This window comes from Aotus nancymaae, unplaced genomic scaffold, assembly GCF_030222135.1.
Source record: "Aotus nancymaae isolate 86718 unplaced genomic scaffold, 86718_ANA_hifiasm-v0.15.2.pri h1tg000079l, whole genome shotgun sequence".
In the NCBI taxonomy this organism is placed as follows: domain Eukaryota; kingdom Metazoa; phylum Chordata; class Mammalia; order Primates; family Aotidae; genus Aotus; species Aotus nancymaae.
This window is the reverse complement of record NW_026988494.1, coordinates 27,457,954-27,468,523: the sequence shown is the minus strand read 5'-3', so window position 1 is coordinate 27,468,523 and position 10,570 is coordinate 27,457,954. Positions and strand designations below refer to the sequence as shown.

The 10,570-nt window shown below is 46.7% G+C and overlaps 1 non-coding gene and 1 pseudogene across 1 annotated transcript; both read left to right on the top strand.

The window, feature by feature from the left end:
- The first annotated feature begins 211 nt into the window (after positions 1–211).
- Positions 212–309, top strand: LOC135271509 (U6 spliceosomal RNA; annotated as a pseudogene).
- Positions 310–9,394: 9,085 nt separating this feature from the next.
- LOC135271493 (U6 spliceosomal RNA) lies at positions 9,395–9,501 on the top strand. Its single transcript, XR_010339657.1, has one exon. It is a non-coding gene; the product is annotated as a U6 spliceosomal RNA (small nuclear RNA).
- The last annotated feature ends 1,069 nt before the right edge of the window (positions 9,502–10,570 follow it).

The window sequence follows — 10,570 nt, the reverse complement described above, 5'->3', positions numbered from 1 at the left end:
AGCTAAAATTAACTTTGGTAGTAAATGCCAGTATCTAATGGCAAAAAAAAAAATTAACTTGGAATACAAACGCATTTCAAGATTCAGAATCCCACCCCCAAAAATGCTGACAAAAATTAAAATATATGCATATTTAGCTAGGTATGAAATAGTTAAAAGAATAAATAAAATGTATGCATATAGTAAAAAAAACTTGAGTATAAAATAGCGCTTGCTTCAGCAGCATGTATACTAAAATTGGAATGATACAGAGAAGATTAGTATGGCCTCTGTAAAAATATCTTTTTAAGTATAAAATAAAAAGTTTTTTCTCTGCCAAGCTCTCCCTGGTATATCTTTCTAGAAAACAGCACTTCTGTGTGACAGTTTATTTACATGCACTATTTTTTTGTATTTGCATAAAGATATAATACACACTATTCTGTACCACCTTAGAGTTTTTGGTTTCTTTGTGGGGTTTTTTTGCTTTATTTTTAACCCAAAAGAGAAAAAAACGTAGCAAGAGCAGAACACAAACAATTAATGATGGGAAAAGGAAGAGTCCCATGAATTCAAATGCTGCTCATATGATTCCACTAAACTTTTATTTTAACATGATTTTTTAAATCAAAACATCCCTGGAGAAATTAAAAGCACCAGCACCTACAGCTGGGGCAGAGGACGGCAACGATCAAGCTTGCCAGTACCTTCAAATTTCTCCCGAACACATTAGATGTGAACACAATGTCAGCAGGCTCAAGCCTCTCACCCATCACATAGGTTGAGAAAAGAAAAACTACTCATGAGCTGTGTTTAAATGGCCTCTTGCCAGCATTCCCCCTCTTCTCATGACCAAAGGACAGAAGGAAGTATTTTGGACGTTGAAATACTATCTGGCAGGGCGCAGTGCCTCACACCTGTAATCCCAGAACTTTGGGAGGCCAAGGTGAGAGGATCTCTCGAGCCCAGGAGTTGGAGACCAGTCTGGGCAACATGGCAAAACCCCCTCTCTACAAAAAATACAAAAATCAACCAGGTGTGGTGGTTCGCACCTGTGGTCCTAGCTACTCAGGAGGCTGAGGTGGGAGAATTGCTTAAGCCCAGGAGGCAGAGGTTGCAGTGAGCCAAGATCACACCACTGCACTCCAGCCTGGGTGACACAGTCAGCCCCTGTCTGGAAAGAAGAGAGAAAGAAAAAGAGAAAAAGAAAAGGAAGGGAGGGAGGGAGGGAAGGAAGGAAGGAAGGAAGGAAGGCAGGCAGGCAGGCAGGCAGGCAGGCAGGCAGGCGGGCAGGCAGGCAGGCAATCAATAACCTCTGGGCGAACACAGTGGCTCATGCCTGTAATCCCAGCACTTTGGGAGGCCGAGGCACGTAGATCACAAGGTCAAAAGATCGAGACCATCCTGGCCAACATGAGGAAACTCCGTCTCTACTAAAAACACAGAAATTAGCTGGGCTTGGTGGTGTGCACCTGTAGTCCCAGCTACCTTGGAGGCTGAGGCAGGAGAATCAGTTGAACCCGGGAGGCAGAGGTCGCAGTAAGCCGAAATGGTGCCACTGCACTCTAGCCTGGTGACAGATAGAGACCCTGTCTCAAAAAAAAGAAAAAAAGAAAAGAAAAGAAAAGAAATCACCTCCGCATTGCTAGTGTTTCCAGAAGAGCATTGTTGGACCTGCTCTGACTGTCTGCCTCTTCGGACGATCCTCCAGGGAGCAGCACAGATTCAACACGGCCTCCATGGGTTGCTCACGTCTTCCTAGCCTTTCACGGTAACTTTACAGACACAAAAGTCCTCTTGCAGTGGGAATGGAAATATTTATAAAAGAAAATCCTCTAGAAAATATGCAGTTAAAGTTGCCAGGCATTTGCCTAAAGTACATCTCCAAGTTTTCTATATTGGGACGGCTACTACAGGTGAAAATATTAAATATACTGTGTTTGCTTTTCAAGAGTCCCCACAATCTTGAATTTCAAGAGAAGAAATTCGTATGCTCAATCCTTGTCAAAATTTTATAATTCTATTTTTTCTTTTTTCTTTTTTTTTTTTTTTTTTGAGTTTTGAGACAGAGTCTCTCTCTGTTGCCCAGGCTGGAGTGCAGTGGTGCAATCTTGGCTCACTGCAACCTCCATCTCCTGGGTTCAAGCGATTCTGCTGCCTCAGCCTCCCAAGTAGCTGGAATTACAGGCACCTGCCACCAAACCTGGCTAATTTTTGTATTTTTAGTAGAGGTGGGATTTCACCATGTTGGCCAGGCTGGTCTTGAATTCCTGACCTCAGGTGATCTGCCTGCCTCAGCCTCCCAAAGTGCTGGGATTACAGGCAAGAGCCACCGCACCTGTAATCTCAGCCCAGCCTAATTTTTGTTTTTATTTTTCCTTTGAGACAGGGTCTCTGTTGCCCAGGCTAGAATGCAGTGGTGCAATCTTGGCTGCTTTCCAGCCACTGTGCTCCAGCCTGGGTGACAGAGCAAGACTCCATCTCAAAAAATAAATAAAGTGTACAGGAGGATGTATGTAAGTTATATGCAAATACCACACCATTTTATTTATTTATTTACTTATTTGAGATGGGGCCTCACTCTATCACCCAGGCTGCAGTGCAGTGGTGTGGTTGGCTCACTGCAACCTCCGCCTCCTGGGCTCAGGCAGTCCTCCCACCTCAGCCTCCCAAGTAGCTGAGACTACAGGCTTGCACCAGCATGCCCAGCTAAATTGTTTTAATTTTATGTAGAGATGGGGATGTCTTTGTGTTGCCCAGGCTGGTCTTAACTCCTGGGCTTAAGCAATCCTCCTGCTTCAGCCTCCCAAAATTCTGGGATTACAGGCATGAACCACTGCTCCTGGCCACTATGCCATTTTATACCAGAAACTTGAGCATCCATGGAGTTCTCAGGGGTCCCGGAACCAAGCCCTCGCCAGCGCCGAGGGAGGACTGTATATGAAGTCTTGGTACTGAATGAAGAGCCCACGCCACCCTCACAGAGGCAAAATAAGACAGCCGGGGGCCGGATTTGACCCAGCCCGTGAGGCACATTCTTGTCCTAAGTGCAGGCTGTTAATGGCCATGCGGGCCTGGGCAAGGCTTCCCAGGACTTTCCCTCAAAGAGAAAGACCGACCTTTGAAGGAGGCCCATATGCTCTTCTAGCACTCTCAAGGGCATATTACTTTTTCTCCAAAACCATGTTTGGGCCTGTAATCTCAGCACTTTCAGAGGCTGAGACAGACAGATCACTTGAGGCCAGGAGTTCGAGACCAGCCTGGCCAACATGGTGAAACCCTGTCTCTACTAAAAATACAAAATACTAAAAATGCAAAAACTAGCCAGGTGACCAGCCCGGGCAACATAGCCAGGTGTGGTGGTGGGTGCCTGTAATCCCAGCTACTCGGGAGGCTGAAGCAGGAGAATCACTTGAACCTGGGAGGCGGAGGTTGCAGTGAGCTGAGATCATGCCACTGAACTCCAGCCTGGGTGACAATGAGACCCTGCCTCAAAAAATATAAAAATAAATAAAAGAAAATGAAAAAGTTCGAGATTAGGCTAGGCAACATAGCAAGGCTCCATCTGCACAAAAACAAAAAATAAAAATAACCCGTATTCATATTTGCATAGCATCCATTACTATCAGAAGTGCTAAGATTATGGATTGGGGGCTTCCCATCATCTACACCTGGATGAAACTAGATTTTCTTCCCATGAGAGAGAAGAGGTTCTGGAGAGAAAATAGTTTGATCCCTTTGAGGAACATTGAAGATGCTTCCAATAATCATTTGGAATTGAAAGGGGGCCATGGGTGAGTGGCTTTTAAGAGTAACGCTGAGTCGATTCATCTAGAACTGCCAAGCAGGCAGCAGCTAACGGAGGGGCTCCAAAGGGAATTGTTTCTGGAGACAGGGGAGGTGCAGACCGAAGGTCATGGAAGAGGCCAGCATCAAGCTTTTGACCAGAGGGAAGGAAGGATGCATTGGAGGGTCCGAGCAAACAGAGAGCCTGAGAACTGTGCCTGTGTTCTGGGATTATTTCAGCTGAGCTCCACAGAGGCTCTGAGAAATGTTTCAGGCAACAGAGCTCATCGCAAGGGGCAGAGCTCACTCTCTTGAAAGGAGAGACTGGGCCAGGCATGGTGGCTTACACCCATAATCCCAGCACTTTGAGAGGCTGCGGCGGGAGGATCACTTAGCTTCACCACCAGCCTGGGCAACATAGCAAGACCCCATCTCTACAAAAAATTAGCTGAGCATAGTGGCACACACCTGGGATCCTAGTTACTTGGGAGGCTGAGACAGGAGGATCACTTGAGTCCAGGAGTTTGAGGCTGCAGTGAGCTATGCTCATGCCACTGCACTCCAGCCTGGGCAACAGAGTGAGATCTAGTCTCTAAAAAAAAAAAAAAAGAAAAGTAGAAAGACTGAAGGAGAATAGACAGTCCTCTATAGATGACTTCGGACACTACTTCCAGGAGACGGAGTAGGATCCGAGGCACAGCTACGAGGCTGAAGGGAAGGAGGCAGGACATGTTGAGGTTTGGAAGTTCCATCTTTGGCGGGACACTGTGCGAGGTGTGTACACGGGTTATTTCATCAAACCTCATGCTAGCCCACTAGGCTGGGATTGTCATTTCCATTTGGCAGGTGGGGAAAGCAATGTTCAGCTTCAGTCACTTGCCTGCGCCACACAGCTGGCAGTGGAGAGAGAAGGACTGAGACCCAGGTCTGTGCGATGTTTTGGGTGGGGGGCCAACATTTGCTAGAAGGGACAAGGCTTGAGGAACAGCTTGGAATTATGGTTCTTAGTCTTATTTTGAGTCACAGACCTCTTTGAAGGCAGGAGTTTTAAACCTAGGGAACCTATGGGTAGCTTTTGGGGGCCCGTGAATCTCCTGAAACCATCCACAAAATCCACCTTTTGTGTGTTTTTCTGAAGAGAAAATCCAGAACTTTCTATCCATTCTCTAAGGGTCTCTTTCAAAACATTTTAGCCATTGTTCTAAAAAGTCCACAACCTTTGTAGTAGCAGGAAGAGGAAAGGACTCAAAAAAACTTCAGATGGGCCGGGCGTAGTGGCTCACACCTGTAATCCCAGCACTTTGGGAGGCCAAGGCGAGTGGATCATGAGGACAGGAGTTCGAGACCTACCTGGCCAACATGGCAAAACTGCATCTCTACTAAAACACAAAAATTAGCCGGGCGTGGTGGCACACCCTTGTAATCCCAGCTACTCCAGAGGCTGAGGCAGGAGAATCGCTTGAACCCAGGAGGCAGAAGTTGCAGTGAGCCAAGATCGCGTCACTGCACTCCAGCCTGGGCAACAGAGGCAGACTCTGTCCAAAAAATATATATAATGTAATATATATACATATATTAAGACCAGCTGTAGAGGCAAGAGGATTGCTTAAGGCTAGGAGTTTGAGACCAACCTGGGTAACAAAGTGAGACCCCCATCTCTATAAAAAAACGTTAAAAATTAGCTAGGTATGGTGGCTCATGCCTGTAAGTCCCAGCTCCTTAGCAGGCTGGAGTGGGAGGGCTGATGGAGCCCAGGAGGCTGAGGCTGCAGTGAGCCTGTGATTGTGCCCCTGCACTCCAGCCTGGGTGACATAATGAGGAAGAAAGAAAAGAAAAGCTCAGAAGGAGTAAACGAAGTAGATTAGAAAATTACAAAGCAGGCAGGGCATGGTGGCTCATGCCTGTAATCTCAACACTTTGGGAGGTCAAAGCGGGCGGATCACAACGTCAGGAGTTCGAGAACAGCCTGGCCAATATGGTGAAACCCTGTCTCTACTAAAAATACAAAAATGAGCCGGGCATGGTGGTGCGTACCTGTAGTCCCAGCTACTCGGGGGGCTGAGACAGAAGAATCACCTGAATCTGGGAGGTGGAGGTTGCAGTGAGCCAAGATTGTGCCACTGCACTCCAGCCTGGTTGGCAGAGCAAGACTCCATCTCAAAAAAAAAAAAAAAGAAAAAGAAAGAAAATTACAAGCAGAAACAAAGAAAAAAAGTAAAAGTGTGAGACAGTCCAGGGATCATTTTTAATAAATGGTTTAAAGGGAATGAAATGTTTAAAAAAATGAAGTAGAAAAATTATTCTGTGAGTAGGTTGGAAATTACCATTAGAAAAACAGTAAAATTCAGGCCAAGTGCAGTGACTCACACCTATAATCCCAGCAGTTTGGGAGGTCAAGGTGGGCAGATCACTAGAGCCCAGGAGTTCAAGACCAGCCCAGACACCATGGTGAAACCCCTACCATACAAAACATGCAAAAATTAGCCAGCCATGGTGGCGCATGCCTATAGTCCCAGCTCCTAGAAGGCTGAGGTGGGAGGATCACCTGAGCCCAGGAGGGTGAGGCTGCAGTGAGCTGTGATCATGCCACTGTACTCCAGCCTGGATGACAGAGTGAGACTCTGTCCCAAAAAGAAAAATAAAAGAAAAACATTAAAAGTCATTGTTATACCCTGTAGCTGGTTTTCATTAGATTATGTATAATTTCAGGCAAGAATGTATACGGTTCTGCGAAAAACAAGTGCTTAGTGGCCAGTTTCAAAGTGCTTCCACCTCTGTCCCTCTCGGAACTTCACAGCAGTCTCTATGCTGATATAGTCTGAAACAGCCCCAGAATTGCCACCGAAAGCAGAGGGGCTAGAAACGATGAAAGAGGAACTATTTTATGACTTCGCATTCTACTTTAGTCACATTAAAAAGAGAAGCCTGCAAAGGGATTTCTGTTAAAATCCCTACCCAGGTGGAAGTAAAATTTTTAGAAACCAGGAGAGGCAACTTGCAAGAGAGCATCTTGAAGAATGGTTAGAAAATGTCAGAATGGATGATTTCATTCGAGGAAGGAAAGTCAATGATAGGTGTGTTCTATTTAAAAAATCACAAGAAATATAATCATTGCTTATTTAGGACATGATGAGAACTGCATAATGTAAATGGTTGTATGAGGCCGGGCGTGGTGGCTCACACCTGTGATTTCAGCACTTTGGGAGGCTGAGGCAAGAGAATCACCTGAGGTCAGGAGTTCGAGACCAGCCTGGCTAACATGGTGGCCAGGCGCAGTGGCTCACGCCTGTAATCCCAGGACCTTGGGAGGCCGAGGTGGATGGATCATGAGGTCAGGCGGTCAAGACCATCTTGGCTAACACACTGAAACCCCATCTCTACTAAAAATACAAAAACTTAGCAGGGCGTGGTTGCACGTGCCTGTAGTCCCAGCTACTCAGAAGGCTGAGGCAGGAGAATTGCTTGACCAGGAAGCAGAGGTTGCAGTGAGCCAAGATTGTGCCACTGCACTCCAGGCTAGATGACAGAGCAGGACTCCATCTCAAATAAATAAATAAATAAATAACACGGTGAAACCCCTCTTTTCTAAAAATACAAAAATTAGCCGGGTGTGATGGCATGCACCTGTGGTCTCAACTGCTCAGGAGGCTGAGGCAGGAGAATCACTTGAACCTTCGAGGCAGAGGTTGCAGTGAGCCATGATTGCACCATTGCACTCTAGCCTGGGCCACAAAGCGAGACTCCATCTCAATAAATAAATAAATATAAAATAAAATAAAATAAATGGTTGTAGGAGATGTGAGAATGAGGACCAAGTAAGAATGTCGCAGACACACATGCACGCACACACACACACACACACACCATCCCTGCCTAGCTATCCGTAGGTAGGTAGAGGTAGGGGGGTAGGTGCTCCCCTGCACTGGCCCAGAGAGTGATGGACTCGCAGACTCAAAACCTATGATGATGAATTGGGGTCTCCCTGCCCCCACCTAGTCCACCAGTGTCATGGACTAGCCCCCACCAAATATATCCAGAGAATGGCAGCCCTCCCCTCAGCCAAATACGAAGACTTGGTTAGGGAACAGAGGTCAGGTCCACCCTGGGAAAGCTGGACTTTCTCTAATCCTGGCTCTTTTGGGCCCAGAAGGTTCTGCTCTTTGGAGTGGTGCCAACCACGCCTCCGACATAAAAGACTACAGTTACAGCTGACTCGTGCATAAGCAGGGAGGGGATTTTCTATCCTACTCACTCTCTCTGTCTTCCCTTCCTGGTGAGAAAGTGGTCTTTTATCATAAAATACGTCATAAATACATCATTCCAATTATGCCATGAAAGGAGATTAATCAGCAAGTTAATATCAGCAAGGCGATGGTTTGCTTCTCTGGAGGATAGTCTACTTCTTCTTCTTCTTTTTTTTTTTTTGAGAGGCAGTCTCGCTCTGTTGCCCAGGCTGGAGTGCAGTGGCGTGATCTCAGCTCCCTGCTACCTCCACCTCCCAGGTTCAGGCGATTCTACTGCCCCAGCCTCCCAAGTAGCTGGGGCTACATGCCCGGCTAATTGCTGCTTTATTTTTAGTAAAGACCGGATTTGCCATGTTGTCCTCGAACTCCTGACCTCAAGTGATCCACCCACTTTGGCCTCCCAAAATGCTGGGATTACAGGCTGGATGTTCTACTTTGATCCCAGATCAGCAGCTGTGCCCAGTGCCAAGAGGGTGCTAGACCCCGTGGGGGCGGACAGGAGGAAGAAGTTTCACAGGTGGCAGGAGAGCCCAGGCGGAGACTGAAGAGGGGAAAACCCAAACAGAAAAACTTCAGGACACCCGCTGCAGCTGCCTGTGTAAACCTGAAAGTTGAAGTGACGGGGAAGATACAGAATTGCTTTGGCTTTTTCTCTGGGTCCTGCTGGTCTGTGGTCTGCCGATGGTAACCTCTCCTCACCTTCTAGCGCAGCTGGGATGTATCTTTCAGAGGCTGCAGGGTTTGGCGGAAGATCTAAACCATTTGCCTGGACATTCCCCTTGCTATTGCGATCGGCCTCATCTGTCTGAAACCTTGCTGACCCCGGCTTATCTGGTGTGGGACCAAATGGCCAGGGAGTCTCTGCATCCTCTTCAGAGTGACCTGCGCGTGTCCACTATCCCTGCCCCCACCAGCCGCAGGCCGACCTCCACCTGGCCCTCAACTTTATGGGCTCTGATGAGGTACATTCCTTTTGAATCCAGGCCCTCCCTGTCGTTTGGAAGATTGCTGGAAATAGCTTGCTTTCCAGAAGGAGGTAGTGAGAAATGGATCCGGGAGTTTCTTAAATCCAGTTGTAAAGATTTGGGGGAATTAGGAAGTTAAGAGCATAGTAAGGAAGGGGTTAGGAGAGTGCATAGAGAGGAAACCACTATCCCCCAACCTTTCAAAGAGAGGAGGAGTAATGAATACCATTGCAGTCACGTCCATGGCGTAGAGAGCATAGCGACAGATCCCACAGCATGATTTGCGGACACTTCAGACCCAATGATGAAATAGATAACGAGCTAAAGAGGAAGAAAACCGGACAGAAAAAGAGTATCAGTTTAGAAAGGGAATGTTCACACTCCAAGCAGGTTTTTGTTAAGAAATGTAGCAGTTTTTTTGTGCTCACTTTGGCAGCACATATACTAAAATTGGAACGATACAGAGAAGATTAGCGTGGCCCCTGCACAAGGATGACATGCAAATTCGTGAAGCATTCTATATTTTCTTCTGTTTTCTAATGTCCAAGACTGTGGAGAAACTGAGGCTCCTGTAAGTGAAGTCACTGACCCCGTTAAGGAATGTTCCTACTTCCAACCCCATTTCCACCTCCTCCTCCAAAAAAAAATTTAAAAAAAAAGAAACGTAGCAAATTTTTTTTTATTTTTTATTTTTTTTGAGACAGAGTCTCACTCTCTTGCCCAGGCTGGAGTGCAGTGGCACTATCTTGGCTCACTGCAACCTCCACCTCCAGATCCAAGCAATTCTCCTGTCTCAGCCTCCCAAGTAGCTAGGCCTACAGGCATCCGCCACCACACCCACCTAATTTTTTTTTTGTATTTTTAGTAGAGGTGGGGTTTCACCATGTTGGCCAGGATGGTCTCAAACTCCTGACCTCAAGTGATCCCCGACGGCTTGGCCTCCCAAAATGCTGGGATTACAGGCGTGAGCCACCACGGCCAGGCAGGAATATAGTATTATTAATGTTTTCTTCCTTTAAGTAAGACAGGAAAGCCGAATAAAAATGTTCCAGGTAGAACTCAGCTACAAACGATTAAGGATGGCAGCTGTCTCTTAAAAAAAAAAAAAAAAAAGGTCGGGTGTGGCAGCTCACGCCTGTAATCCCAACACTTTGGGAGGCCAAGGCAGGTGGATCACCTGAGGTCAGGAGTTCGAGACTAGCCTGGCCAACATTGTGAAACCCCATCTCCACTAAAAATACAAAATTATTCAGGCATGGTGGTGTGCACCTGTAATCCCAACTACTTGGGAGGCTGAGGCAGGAGAGTCACTTGAACCTGGGAGGTGGAGGTTGCAGTGAGTGGAGATCATGCCACTGTACTCTACCCGGGGCAACAAGAGTAAAACTCTATCTCAAAAAATACTGCAGCTAAGGCTGCAGTAACCTATGATGGCACCACTGTACTCCAGCCTGGGTGAGAGAGCGAGACCCTGTCTCAAAAAAAAAAAGACTTGGCAGGGTTGAATAAGACTGTTTTTGTCACAGGGCTTTCTTCAATAAATGCTAGTCACTTTTTTTTTTTTATTTTGAGATAGAGTCTGGCTCTGTCACCCAG